The sequence below is a fragment of the Periplaneta americana genome, chromosome 11 (assembly GCF_040183065.1).
Source record: "Periplaneta americana isolate PAMFEO1 chromosome 11, P.americana_PAMFEO1_priV1, whole genome shotgun sequence".
Classification (NCBI taxonomy): domain Eukaryota; kingdom Metazoa; phylum Arthropoda; class Insecta; order Blattodea; family Blattidae; genus Periplaneta; species Periplaneta americana.
This window is the reverse complement of record NC_091127.1, coordinates 30342749-30356959: the sequence shown is the minus strand read 5'-3', so window position 1 is coordinate 30356959 and position 14211 is coordinate 30342749. Positions and strand designations below refer to the sequence as shown.

At 35.7% G+C, this 14211-nt stretch overlaps 1 protein-coding gene across 12 annotated transcripts in view; it reads right to left on the bottom strand.

Moving 5' to 3' along the window:
• Positions 1–14211, bottom strand: part of Dys (Dystrophin) — a 2834509-nt gene that overhangs the window by 2373380 nt on the left and 446918 nt on the right. The window lies entirely within an intron of this gene.

The following is a 14211-nucleotide window of genomic DNA, read 5'->3' as shown; positions in this document are numbered from 1 at the left end:
GTAGAAAGTATTGCCAAATAAAAATTCTATGCCACATTACATGTATTCAGTTCCCCTCTCCCGGAGAAAATTGAGATCACTACATATTAGATCTATATAAAGTTGAAGTACGTAGCAATACTTAGTCCCTGTTCATATACGAGAGATCAATTGCACTACTACGAACAATCGGCGAAAGATACCTACAGAAAAATAAAGAAGTGTATGTAGTATTTGTGGACCTAAATAAGGCTTTTGACAGAGTGCATTGGAATAAGGGATTCTAAAGAAAATTGGAAAGAGAGAAGGCTGTTCAGTAATCTTTATACGAAATGAGTCAAAGTCAGAATAGGAGAAGAAATGTCGGAAGGAAGTGAAATAGGGAGAAAAGTACATCAAGGATGCACTTTATCACCAACTCTGTTCAACATCTACTTAGAGGAAGAACTGTTTTCAGAACATGGGAGGAGTATTAGTAGGAGGGTAAAGAATAAAGTGCATAAGATTTGCTGCTGATATGGCGTTGTTAGTAGAATAAACGATACTAAGGGATATGCTACTGAAGCTAAATGACAGCTGTGAGCAGTATGGGCTAAAGATAAATGTAAATAAGACGAAGACCTTGTTCGTAGGAAGAAAAATAAAGAAGGTAAACTTGCGAATTCTAATTGAGGCAGTAGAGCAAATGGACAGTTTCAAATACTTGGGGTGTACTATAAGCAGTAACATGAGCTGCTGCCAAGAAGTCAAAAGGAGGATAGCAATGGCGAAGGAAGCTTTTAACAGAAAAAGGAAACATCATGTGCGGACCTCTCGAAAAATAACTAAGGAAGAGACTAGAGAAGTGCTTTGTGTGGCGTGACATTGTATGAGGCAGAAACATGGATATTACGACGAAGTGAAGAGAAGCGAATAGAAACATTTGAAATATGAATATGGAAAAGAATGGAACGTTTGAAGTGGACAGACAAAATAAGAAATGAAGCTGTGTTGAAAAGACTGGCTGAAGAAAGAATGGTGCTGGTACTGATTAGGAAGAGGAAAAGGAATTTTGTTGGATCACTGGCTGAGAAGAAACTACCTAGTGAAGGATGCACTGGAAGGAATGGTGAACGGGAGAAGAGTTCGAGGCAGAAGAAGATGTAAGATGATAGATGACATTAAGATATATGGATCATATGCGGAGAGGCAGAAAATAGGAAAGGCTGAGAATGCTGGGTTTGCAGTGAAAGACGTGCCCTTGGGCAGAACACTATGAATGAATCAATGTAGTCAGCATGGTAGAAAAAGCTTAAAATAGCACAAAACAAATTACATACTGTACATACGTACGTACGTGCATACGTACATACGTACATACATACGTACATACATACATACATACATACATACATACATACATACATACATACATACATACATACATACATACATACATACATACATACATACGTACGTACATACATACATACGTACATACATACATACATACATACATACATACATACGTACATACATACATACATACGTACATACATACATACACACATACATACACACATACATACACACATACATACATATATACATACATACATACATACATACAGAAAAACCTGAGTAAAGAGGCGTAAATCTATATGGGAATCGAACCGAGTCTATCGAAGTGTAGCCGAAAGTGCTACTTCTTTAACAACAATAGAAGATGAACAATACGACTGTTATTGTCACTCTCGACGACCATTTGGCTACAAGTTTCCCCTTCCGAAATTAACGTCCAACGAAAACCTGCTTCGTACCATTACTTTCTCACATAGGCTATATTCTGTTTGGATTTGGCGGAACTTGAATTCGTGTCTCCGGCGTGGGAGACGAAGCTGATGTCAATTCGAGCACGTACAACTTAGTACGCACGGCAAGTAATTCATACGACACGTGTGCTGACTACTTTTACATCCAAGCCAAGAACGCGGGAAAAACAATCGCGGTGCATAATAACTTAGGGTTGGGAACGTGAAGATGATGCTCGATACACAATGGATGGTAACCTCTGCATCAAAATTAAATTGGTAATAGATCATGAGAAGAGATTTGAAAAATCTAAACAAGTTTTTTCTATAACATTCACCGTTTTAGAGGAAAACGTTATGTTTCTATGAAGCATTTGGCAACATCACGGCTGTTGCAATAACTCCAAACAAGCGCAACTCCCCTCCCCTTCTAATGTACTCAGTTATACACGACAACCAAATGAAGTCACTGTATATTCTACTAACAACATGATTTGCCCAGTTATTTTGCAAGCTATCGATGTTTTATAATAGTACAGTGGCCTCTCCTAAGTCGACAAAACAGAATTGAAAGTTCAGTCCAATAAGGGTAGTGGGTGTGGCAGGTGAAATGAATACAAATTCTTATTGGTTATCCATCAACAAATACAGTACTGTACTTGCATTTCCTGCTCGCCCCGAGACTTGTGTATGCGCTTCTACTACCACAGTGGGTTTCGACAGTTCCGTCTCACAAACGGCACAATTCTCAAATAGAGAAAGAAGAGTTCATTAATTTAAAACCAGTGACCAATATGGATGTCCTAATCAATTAAATATTCTGTTTTCCTTTAACAAAAGTATCACTACAAGACACAGAACCAATTCCCATTCAAATGACAAACCCATTTCTAAGTGCCCGTATAGGGGCGTGTCTGATTCCCTACGTAAGCAGTCGAACTATAGGATGTCGAACTTGATTTCTGAAGAACTTAAGAGCTTCCACTGTAATTGAATCCATAATAATTATTCAAATATCTTGGAGCAACAGTAACAAATATAAATGACACTCGGGAGGAAATTAAAAGCAGAATAAATATGGGAAATGCCTGTTATTATTCGGTTGAGAAGTTTTTGTCATTTAATCTGCTGTCAAAAGATCTGAAGGTTAGAATTTATAAAACAGTTATATTACCTTATATATTATTACGGTTGTTCTGTATGGCTGTGAAACTTGGTCTCTCACTTTGGAAGAGGAACAGAGATTAATAGTTTGAGAATAAGGTTCTTAGGAAAATATTTGGGGTTAAGAGGGATGAAGTTACAGGAGAATGGACAAAGTTACACAACACAGAACTGCACGCATTGTATTCACCTGATATAATTAGGAACATTACATCCAGACGTTAAAGATGGGCAGGGCATGTAGCACGTATAGGCGAATCCAGAAATGCATATAGAGTGTTAGTTGGGAGACCGGAGGGAAAAAGACCTTTGGGGAAGCCGAGACGTAGATGGGAGGATAATATTAAAATGGATTTGAGGGAGGTGGGATATGATGATAGAGAGCGAGTTAATCTTGCATAGGATAGGGACCGATGGCGGGCTTATGTGAAGGCGGCAATGAACCTGCGGGTTCCTTAAAAGCCATTTGTAAGTAAGTAAGTATTATTATTACTTACTGTTATTAAAAATGAAGCTATTACGCAAAAGATAGAGTCAAACATACTTGACATCTCAACAAATCACTGGAGATTTTCTTTTATTTTAGTAGGTTATTTTACGACGCTTTATCAACATCTCAGGTTATTTAGCGTCTGAATGAAATGAAGGTGATAATGCCGGTGAAATGAGTCCGGGGTCCAGCACCGAAAGTTACCCAGCATTTGCTCATATTGGGTTGAGGGAAAACCCCGGAAAAAACCTCAACCAGGTAACTTGTCCTGACCGGGAATCGAACCCGGGCCACCTGGTTTCGCGGCTAGACGCTCTAACCGTTACTCCACAGATGTGGACATCACTGGAGATGGTATGAGCACGCGCAAAGGGTAAATGGAGACAGATTTTCCAAAAGTGTATTCGAGTGAATACCGTAAGGGATATGGACGAGGGAAAGACCAAGAACTATCTGGCGAGATGAGGTAACAGCAGTGATGACAAAAAGAAATTTGGAAGATGATCCGTGGCGCGACAGAGAAAAATGGAGAAGGGCAATCGGAAGATATCAAAGACATTGAAACCCCGATATATCATCATCATCATCATCATCATCATCATCATATATCGTTCCTATGAGTAATAAGTAATTTCAGAGATTTTTAATCGATAGGGTAACTTTCAGGCGATCGGGGCAAGTTACCTGGTTGAGGTTTTTTCCGGGGTTTTCCCTCAACCCAATACGAGCAAATGCTGGGTAACTTTCGTTGCTGGACCCCGGACTCATTTCACCGACATTATCACCTTCATTTCATTCAGACGCTAAATAACCTACATGTTGATACAGCATCGTAAAATAACCCAATAAAAAAACTTCCAGGGATACAGAAGTCGTAAAAATCTCGTTCGCAATTAATGTAGCTCACGCATGCGCCTGGTCAGTTGCTTTCGTGCATGTAAATGCCTCGTATTACGTCACCTTCAAATTGTTAATAACATCTGGGTTAGTAGACACTTTCTTCAGGCTACGACGATTGCCTTCCTTCCACAGTCGAGAGGACGGTGCCAGCCCAAGCGGTTACACAGAGTGTTGTTACGCTTCAAAATCCATCCGAGATTTTGACTGCAATACACGCCTTCAACATCGTTCTCGAGACCTAAGACAGCTCTCTCTTTCTGTTTGTAGCTTTTATTCATTTTTTTTATCCAAATACTTCTATTATAGCTCTATTATTGTTATATCATTACCTCCGTAGTTTCAAAACGTGCAGTTTGTGTATAAATTTCGCTTTGTCTCCTATTTTTTTTATTTGTTTCTTTACTAGAGTATATGTCTCTTCCGTCCGTATCTTTCTTCATCCATTCTTATATTTATTTCTTCTCTGCCCTTTCCTCATTCTCTTTCTTTTCGCCTTCATTTTGTTTCCTAATTCATTTTCATTTATTCCTTTCTTCCTATAATATATGTTTCTCTTTTTTTTCTGTATTTCTTTTCCTCCACTTTATTCTTCCATTTCTGTATCTTTTCTTCCAGTTAAAGGCCCACTCATCACACTTAGTGGAATCGAAACGAAACGTCTGTAGCCGCTTACATATAATGGAATCGAACTGAACCAAATCGAAGCGTATTGCAGTGTAAAATGAACCTCATAAAGCTTTAGCACAACTATATGAAAAGCTGGAAAGAGAAGAAATATATATCCATAACCAGAAAAAGAAATATTGATTCATGGCATTTTTAATTAGAGATATACAGGGACATCATTTTATTTTTACTTCAATTTTTATTGTACCTGAGTTTCTGAATGTACTTCACTCCCACCCCTCCTACTAGTAAACTTCCACCCGTCCTCACACAGAACCAAGGTCGCATATGCAGTCAGAGACGTTCGGTCACAGTCGGCCTAAACAGTTTGTTCCAGAAATATGGTCGCATTTTCCAGTGAAGGAAGAGCATTCATTATTGAATCATAGGTATTTTCGCACAGGTACTGTTACGTCGTTTGGTTACGTCGCATCCCGGTTTCCCTCACACATTTCTACTGGCCTCTCTGTAACGGCTAGTGACTACGTAATATTATACAAAATTATTTAAAATAATTTAAATAAAAGGGCCTCGTTAAGCAACTGTCACGTGATTTTCCCTCTTTGTACACCCTGCGACATAACCACTTGGACGAACAATAGCTAGCATATCTGAGTAAATTTATCTGTGCGGATCGGACAGAAGTGAAGATTGAATTTACAGTACGTAAGGTACTCTGTTATAGAGTAGGTAGAGAACTATTTCAAAATGAGCAGGATTATGGCTCCCCATGTCGCCTGATTTGAGTGCTTTGCATTATTTCTTTTGGGGGTTATTGTAAAACAGTTATGTTGATAAACATCCTACAACAACAGAAAAATTAAAGAATTACATTCAAGAAACAATGCATTCAATTTCCAAAGATATGCTTAAAAACGTCTTCGATAACATGCACAAAAAATTTGAAGCCTGTATCGAAATGAACAGCCACCATTTTCAACAATTTGTTTAAATATCCAGATTTTGATTATTTTTCAATTTAAATGCACTCTCCATTTTGTATGTTAATGTGCTGTACACAGTACACTATACACTGCGTAATGAATACGTCCGCCTGGATATTTCAGTTAGTGAATAAAAAAAGACACTTATTGTTAAGGGAAGAGGATGGTATTTTTTGGTGAAAAATGAGTAAATTTTCAAAAAACAATTTTTTTCCTTAAAATACTCTGTGATATGTGTAGAATACATTCTATAATATTTTGTGGGTATTTGTGCCCTTATTGGTTGTTGAGACGCCATTTTTAAACTTCCTGCGCTCTGGATTTTTAAATTACACCGCACTTTGTTTGTTGTTTCCGGAACTTCATTTTTTTTTTTCAAAACCAAATTTTTCTTTAAAATACTCTGTGATGTGTGTGGAATGCATTGTATAACATTGTGTGGGTATCTGTGCCCTTATTGGATGTTGAGACGCCATTTTTAAAGTTCCTGCGCTCTGGATTATTAAATCACACCCCCTTTGATTGCTGTTTCTGGAGCTTTATTTTTTTTTGCTACATTGCCAGACAAAAATCGATATAATTTTTGAACTATTAAAGATATATGAATGAAATCTAGAATACACATTCTCTAGACTACTAGGAAACTTTTCTCTGTAACGGAATTTCCCTAATTGATTTCATTTTAAAAATAAGTGTCTCTGTTGCAAGAAAGAAAGTAAAAAAAAATGTTATTAAATTTTAATTGTTTATTTTACAAATGTAGGAACTAATATCAAAATTCTGTTATAGACAGTTTGTAGAGCGTGCTTTTACAAATAAATTGTAACATTGTGTTTGAATTTATCTTTAAAAATGGCTTAGATATATCGAGTTTAGTAAAATCCTGCATTGGGTACATTTTTTTTTTCAAATCTGGGTCCAAAATAATTTATTCAAAATATTTATATTTTGCTGAGTTGCTATAGCCGTGAGCTCTCTACATACAAAAAATTAATATTTTACACCAAATAGGAAAAAAGTTTTAAAAATTACCATCCTCTCCCCTTAATACTGTACTAGACTATATTTAGAGTAAATAGAAACCGAACGAAAATTATAAAAATCAAAATCATAATATTTACTAGTTTACGTAAACAGATGTACTACTTTTCTTCCCTCCTATACCTAGTAAAGTGATTTGTTTTCATTTTACGCTAGTGTCATCAAACTCCGATCGTGGAAGGAGTAACAAATAGTATTTTCGATCCTCAACCGTTAATTCAAAGGTATAGACAGGTTAATATTAGAAATATTAGTAAAAATAAAATGATGTCCCTGTACAAGGAGAATTTTCCCACTTTATCTCATTATATTCCGAGACATGAAACAAAACTTCGTACTGTAGCGCTTCTTTGGATTTTAATTTTTACTTGATGTTTCCGTTAATTTACTTATTTCGCTTCAAGCATTATCACGGTACAGTAGTGCTTTCGTTTTTTGTCATACAACTGCGGATAATTCTGAACGATATTTGTTATTTGTTTTTGTTCATATTATTGAATTGTTATTTTCTGTACATACATGAATTCAGCAAAAATTTTCAATAAACAGCTACGCTACCAAAAATGGATATCGATCATAAATGCTGTTTCACGAAGGCTTCACGAGAACATAGATCATATACGAAACAAGAAGTTCTGTTCCGGCAGTGGAATAAATATTCTAGTTAATGAATTCTATTGGATTCGATTCGGTTCGACGCGCCGCTTTCTGCTATCTTCCATTTAAATACATTGTGAAGAGAAATTCTGTTCGATTCGATTCCGCTAAGTGGGAGCAGGCCTTTACTCTTCCTTTCCTATTCCTTTCCTTACAGATTAGAACATATTAAGACACTGGAAAAGATTCAAAAACGGGCTCTTAAGTGTTGTCGGAAAAATTCACCATTAAAATGGGACACACTCACGGACAGGAGAACGCGAATTCGATTATGCGCACTGTTCAAAACATACAGAGGTGAGCCTGCCTGGAGAGAAATAAAAAATAGGTTGCAGCCGCCAAATTACTCTTCAAGGAACGACCACTCATATAAATCGAGGGAAAGAAGGCAGAGGACGGACACTGGAAAGTTTTCTTTTCTCAATCGTACTATCAGGGACTGGAATGCTTTACCTGCAGACTTACTAAAGGCTTTACCAACAACCAAAAATGTATTTAAAAATAGGCTTAAGGACCTTACTAATAGACGGTAATTATACACAATATTTAAAGGGTGTAAATGATATGTTGTTATTGAAGTGTTGTATCAGTGAAGAATTATGTTGTGTCAGTGAAGTGTGTTGTATCAGTGAAGAAGTATGTCGTGTCAGTGAAGTGTGCTGTGTAAGTGAAACGTGTTCCTGTCAGTGAAGCTTTATAGTTTATAGTGGCAGTGCATAGTATTTGAACAGTGAAATGTTTTTGAAGTGTTAGTGAAATCAGGATAGAATCAGTGAAATGTGTCGTAGTTCCATTGCAGTGAGTGAGTTGACAGCGAAATGAGTGTAATTTGAAAGGTACTTGTGCAGATATGAACATATCATACTCGTGGGTTTTAGTTCCATCTTAGTTTTAAGATACAAATTAGATTTATTTCAAATGTTATTTTAAGTGATCGTTTCATTTAATTTAGTATATTCCCTGTTGTTGTTGCTGTTATTATTATTATTATTATTATTATTATTATTATTATTATTATTATTATTATTAATTATTGTTAGTATTAATTATTAGTATTATTATTAATTGTATTTTAATTAATAAATTTATTATTGTCATTATTGAGTGTAATTAGTTACCACTGCCACCGGGTATATACCCACTGCAGTGTGAATACATACATACATACATACATACATACATACATACATACATACATACATACATACATACATACTGTACATACATACATACTGTACATACATACACTTTAGTCTTTCTTTCCTATTTATTTTCCTATACTTTATTCTTTATTTTCTATTAATTTTCTCTACTTAATTTTTCCTTTCGTATTTCGTTTCCTACACTTTATTTTTAATTTCATAAACTTTATTTTTCCTTTCCTACATTTCATTCTTTCATTCCTATATTTTTCCCTCCATTTTATTCTTCGTTTCCTATACATTTCCATCCACTTTATTCTTCGTTTCCTATATCCATCCCTCACCATCATTCTTCATTTCCTACACTTCATTCTTCCTTTCCTATTTATTTTCCTCCACATTAATCTTTATTTCCTATGTGTTTTCTTTGAATATATTATTTCTTCCCTATTTATTTTCCTCCTCCTCTCTCTCTCTCTCTCTCTCTCTCTCTCTCTCTCTTACATTATTCCTTTCTTTACCTTCTCTTTCCTATTTCCTACTTACTTTCTTCCCTTTGTTGTTCTTTGCTGACTATTTTATTCTTTCTTCTAATCTGTTACTACCATCTGCCTTTCTCAGCCTTTCCCTATTTTTCTTTTTCTTTTTTTCCTTTTCTAGTTTACTTTTTCTCTTTATGCAATGCATATTTTCCTTTTCTTGTTTATTTTCTTCTCCTGATTTATTCTTTCGTTTTTCCTTTCTTATTTTTCGATTTCTTTATTTATTCTTTCACCTTTTCTTATCTACTACCGTCCAAACCTGTGGTGTAACGGTTAGCGCGTCTGGCCGCGAAACCAGGTAGCCCGGGTTCGATTCCCGATTGGGACAAAGTTACCTGGTTGAGGTTTTTCCGGGATTTTCTCTCAACCCAATATGAACAATGCCGGATAACTTTCGGTGCTGGATCCCGGACTCATTTTACCGGCATTATCACCTTCATCTCATTCAAACGCTAAATAACCTAAGATGTTGATAAAGCGTCGTAAAATAATCTAAGCTACTAAAAATTACAAAAAATTATCTACTATCTTCTCTTCCTTTTTTATTATTTATTTTTCACCTTATTTCCATAATTTCTCTTATTCTACTTAATTTTCCTTCCTTTTCTTAATTTTTTATGCATTTTTCTTTCTCCTTATATATCTCTGTCCCTCTCCCACTCCAGTTCTATTCTTTTGCTTCATCTTCTTTCTCTCTTTTCCCCTGTCTCGTTTTTAGCCCATTCCTTCTTCCTTAACAAGTGCTTTCTTGTTTCGAAGGTTTCATACCTATTGCAGTGAATTCCATTGGTTGTTCTCCAACTGAAGAATATCACTTCAATTTAGTATATTACTTGCACTGTTTTATGGATGAAAATGTATATATGTATTGATAACAAATAAAATTAAAGTACTTTAAGAAAAAATATTAAAATACGTCTTCCTCCGTCTCAATTCCTAATGTAACATAGGCGCCTATATTTGAACTCTAGACTCAAGAGTATTAAACCATTATTTATCTTTAATTCCGTCTTTCTGGAACATTCTGTGCATACCACATTGTTATGCATACCATATCGTACTTCCCCAGAAATCCACGCCAACTAGTCCTTAAAAGTTTGGCAACGCGGCGCAGGCAAAAACACTTTCTCGCAGATATTGTTTTGGTCGTTAAGCAAAGCCTAACTATTGCAAAGTTGGTTACAACGACAGTTCGATATATCTAATAGAAGCAACGCAAAATTTCTGCAGCTCTCTGACGTCAATATCATGAACTAATGGAATTACCTCATTATCCGCACACCCTACAGGTTAAACACAAATTGGCATCCCTTAAGCGCTCCTACCCTCAACCTGTAATATAATTTAAGCTGAAATACTGCAGCTCTGGTATGGCTGGAATGGGATTTTAGCTGCCAGTTATATGAATGGCTTCTAATTGAAGAAAGAACTAATTAAGTATATCTTTTCACTCAATGTTTTATTCTACTATAGAGAATATTTAGAGACGATAAGATGGCCGCAAGCAAATAAAAAAAAGATCATCTGTCCCAGCCACTTTGTTGGTTTGATCTAAAATTTTATTTTGTACAGTTTTAATTTGGGATTTCAAATTTAAAATACCGTACTATCGTCATTGAGTACTACTGCATTGCTACTGATACGTAAAAATGGCGTAATATGCGAAAAAAGTGTGTTCTTTTTTGCTCTATATTCGTTTCGAAATACAAATTTTATTTCTTTCTTTGTAGTTTTATTTATTTAGGTCTCTTTATTTTTTTTCTAATTTTTATTTTCATGAAAATAAACTTACATGAAATATAAAATCATGTAGACCTAACTACAAGAAAATATTTATTAATATAATTTTTATTTTGTTTCTTTAGTTTTATTTATTTTGTACTTCTAATTTCTGCGTATATCAAAATAAATTTGTGGGAAACAAAAAACCATACAAATCTAACTACAGTAAAATATTAGAGAATACAATTTTATTCTTTTTTTTTCTTCGGTAGTGGACTATGTGATGAGTTTTCTGTTTTCTTGCTTCTTTTTCTTTCCCCATTCGTTTTTTTTCTACAATTATTCTCATTATTTCCTACAGTATCTTCCATTAATTTTTCTCCTCGAGGTGCAACTTCATCCTGGTATGTACTTTGGATCTTTGTCACTATCATAAGCTTCACATTCAATCTCTGCATTGCCTTCAGCACAATCATCTGAACTTTCATCTATAATTTACAGACTAGTTTCAGAATCACCACCAGGGGGCGGATGTTGATGAAAAGTCAACTTCTCATTTTTCACATTAGTACGATGCCTATTAATACAGAAATCCTTTCTATGTTAATATTAACATAAAAAATAATAATTTCTTGTATTGAATTTTTTTTTATTTTTTGATGTTTTTCAGCTAAGAGGTAATTTTTTTTTCGGTATTTTTTGGTCAATTTTAATACTTTGAAGAACTTTTGGATCATTTGGAATGCATTTTACTTTCTTCTTTACCAATAGGTCTGTTAAATCATTTTCTAAGCAATAGGTCAGTAGTAATTACCTACTGAATAAGTGAATAACAGTGAAATTTGAGTTTTATAGTTTGGAACAACCTCTAAAGTCCATCCCTCATTCCACTGAAGGCTTCACTTCACACAACGGAAGTAATACAAAATGCTTGGCAGCAGCTTAGTTTAAGTGACGACTTTTGCCGCTATTGTTTGTGGGTACGGGGGTGTCTTTACAATTTATGTTTGGAAGGGGGGAAGCTTTCACCATGTCCTGGACAGGACTGTGTGTCCTCAACATGGTTCGGAATGGATGTCTACTGTAGTAGACAGTATTTTAACACAAAGGTTGCAAGAATGCACGCTGCGTCCACAATTTGTTTTTGTCATTCACACACTCCCTCATCTGGAAGATCTTGTAACAAAAGTGAAGCGCGGAAGGAGGAGGAGACGGAGAATGAAGGCACTGATATGGACCACCCCTCATTGAAACACATTGTAAACCCTCATTAAAATCTATAGTTTTTCCTTAAAACCTTCACTTTGTTGCATGTTCTTTTCCTTTATCTTAGCCAAATTCCAGGAAGTTGCCTCAACTCTCCGAGATTTGCTGGGCAGTCTTTGAAACATGGTGACTAATTTTTAAGAACTTGTGGTGCGAGTACGGTGAATAGTATTTAAATGTCATTTTCTTTTAATTCCATGTCATTTTTCCATTAGTTTAAAGGCATTTTAATGATCATTTTAAGTAGATTTTTAGGTCATCAACATCCGTTCCCCAATCATCACCTAAGTTTTCATCCAGTGTTACTTTGTTACATAAAACACACTTTTAAGATAAACTGCACTGACAGAAAATGTTCTACCAATACTATTGATACGTGACTCTGACGTACGCTTCTAAATATATCTTATAATAACTTGGCTAAGCGTGTAAGTTGCAACCTGCTGTCACAACTGATTAGTAAGCAACTGTCAGATGGAGGCTTAGCTAGAAGAAAGAGGGGCTCGATTGGCGGGAAAAGTAGTGAGGATCAATTGTTTACCCCATTAAGTTACATATCAAAATTACGTACGATAGCATTCTAGAGTTAATGTAATTCAGACTATTGTTTTTCTGCAAGTTCAATAAAAATGAAAACAATATTCAACTCTTGGTGCATGCTTACGAGTGCATCGAGTGCATTACAGAAGATACTTCGTTTGCTTTTAAGTAATTTATGCAATTTATTTGGTCAGCAGATGTTTTGAACAACAGAGCATAGAGATGAAAGATTCTTGATATTAGTAGATGTTTCACCTTCCGTATTGATTACTTTTCCTCGAACTCTGAAAGATAGCATGCTACATTACTAGTAATAATTAGGAACAAGCAATTAGTTTTAGTTCACTGTTGGGTTCAGCGTTCATTTGGTAGTGCTACATTTTGAATAGCCATTTTCACAGTAATTAGTAGAAATTAATATATTCTCGTGAACGAGGGAGAGAACAAGAATGATTCCAGACGTATTGTAGAAGTTTCACTTAATAAACCGTTAAAATATTTACAATATAATAGTAGCCTACACAAACTTTCTTCAGCTTATTTTCAGTAAAGAAGGGAGACGAATTTACCTCCAGTGTACGGTATGCCCCGTGCTCGTCTCAACTCTGGTGATGTCCAGTTTTTAATAAACTCTGATCAATTCCTGTTTTCAGCCCAAAAACTGTAGACCTGTCCAGTTTTAAGAAATTGTGATGAATTCCTGTTTTCAGCTCAAGAAACTGTAATGAAATCAATGTTTTTGGAACTGTGGCAAGTCTGTGCTCAGCTAAAAAATTGTGAATTATAGTTAAAGAAACTGCGACCATGTCCAGTTTTAAGAAACTGCGGCCAAGAACAGTTTTAACAAATTTTGGCTATGTCCAGTATAAGGCTCTGCGGCCATGTCCAGTTTTAAGGCTCTGCGGCCTTGTCCTTTAAGAAATTGCGGCCATGTCCAGTTTTAAGAAATTGCAGCTATGTCCAGTATAAGGCTCTGCGGCCAAATCCAGTTTTAAGAAATTGCGGCCATGTCCAGTTTTAAGAAATTGCGGCTATGTCCAGTATGAGGCTCTGCGGCCAAATCCAGTTTTAAGAAATTGCGGCCATGTCCAGTTTTAAGGCTCTGGGGCCAAGTCCAGTTTTAAGAAATTGTGGCCAATGTTCAGTTTTAAGGCTCTGGGGCCAAGTTCAGTTTTAAGAAATTGTGACCATGTCCAGTTTTAAGGCTCTACGGTCATGTCCGGTTTTAATAAATTGCGACCATGTCCAGTTTTAAGGCTCTGGGGCCAAGTCCAGTTTTAAGAAATTGTGGCCATGTCCAGTTTTAAGACTCTGGGGCCATGTCAAGTTTTAAGGCTCTGCGGCCATGTACAGTTTTAAGAAATTGCG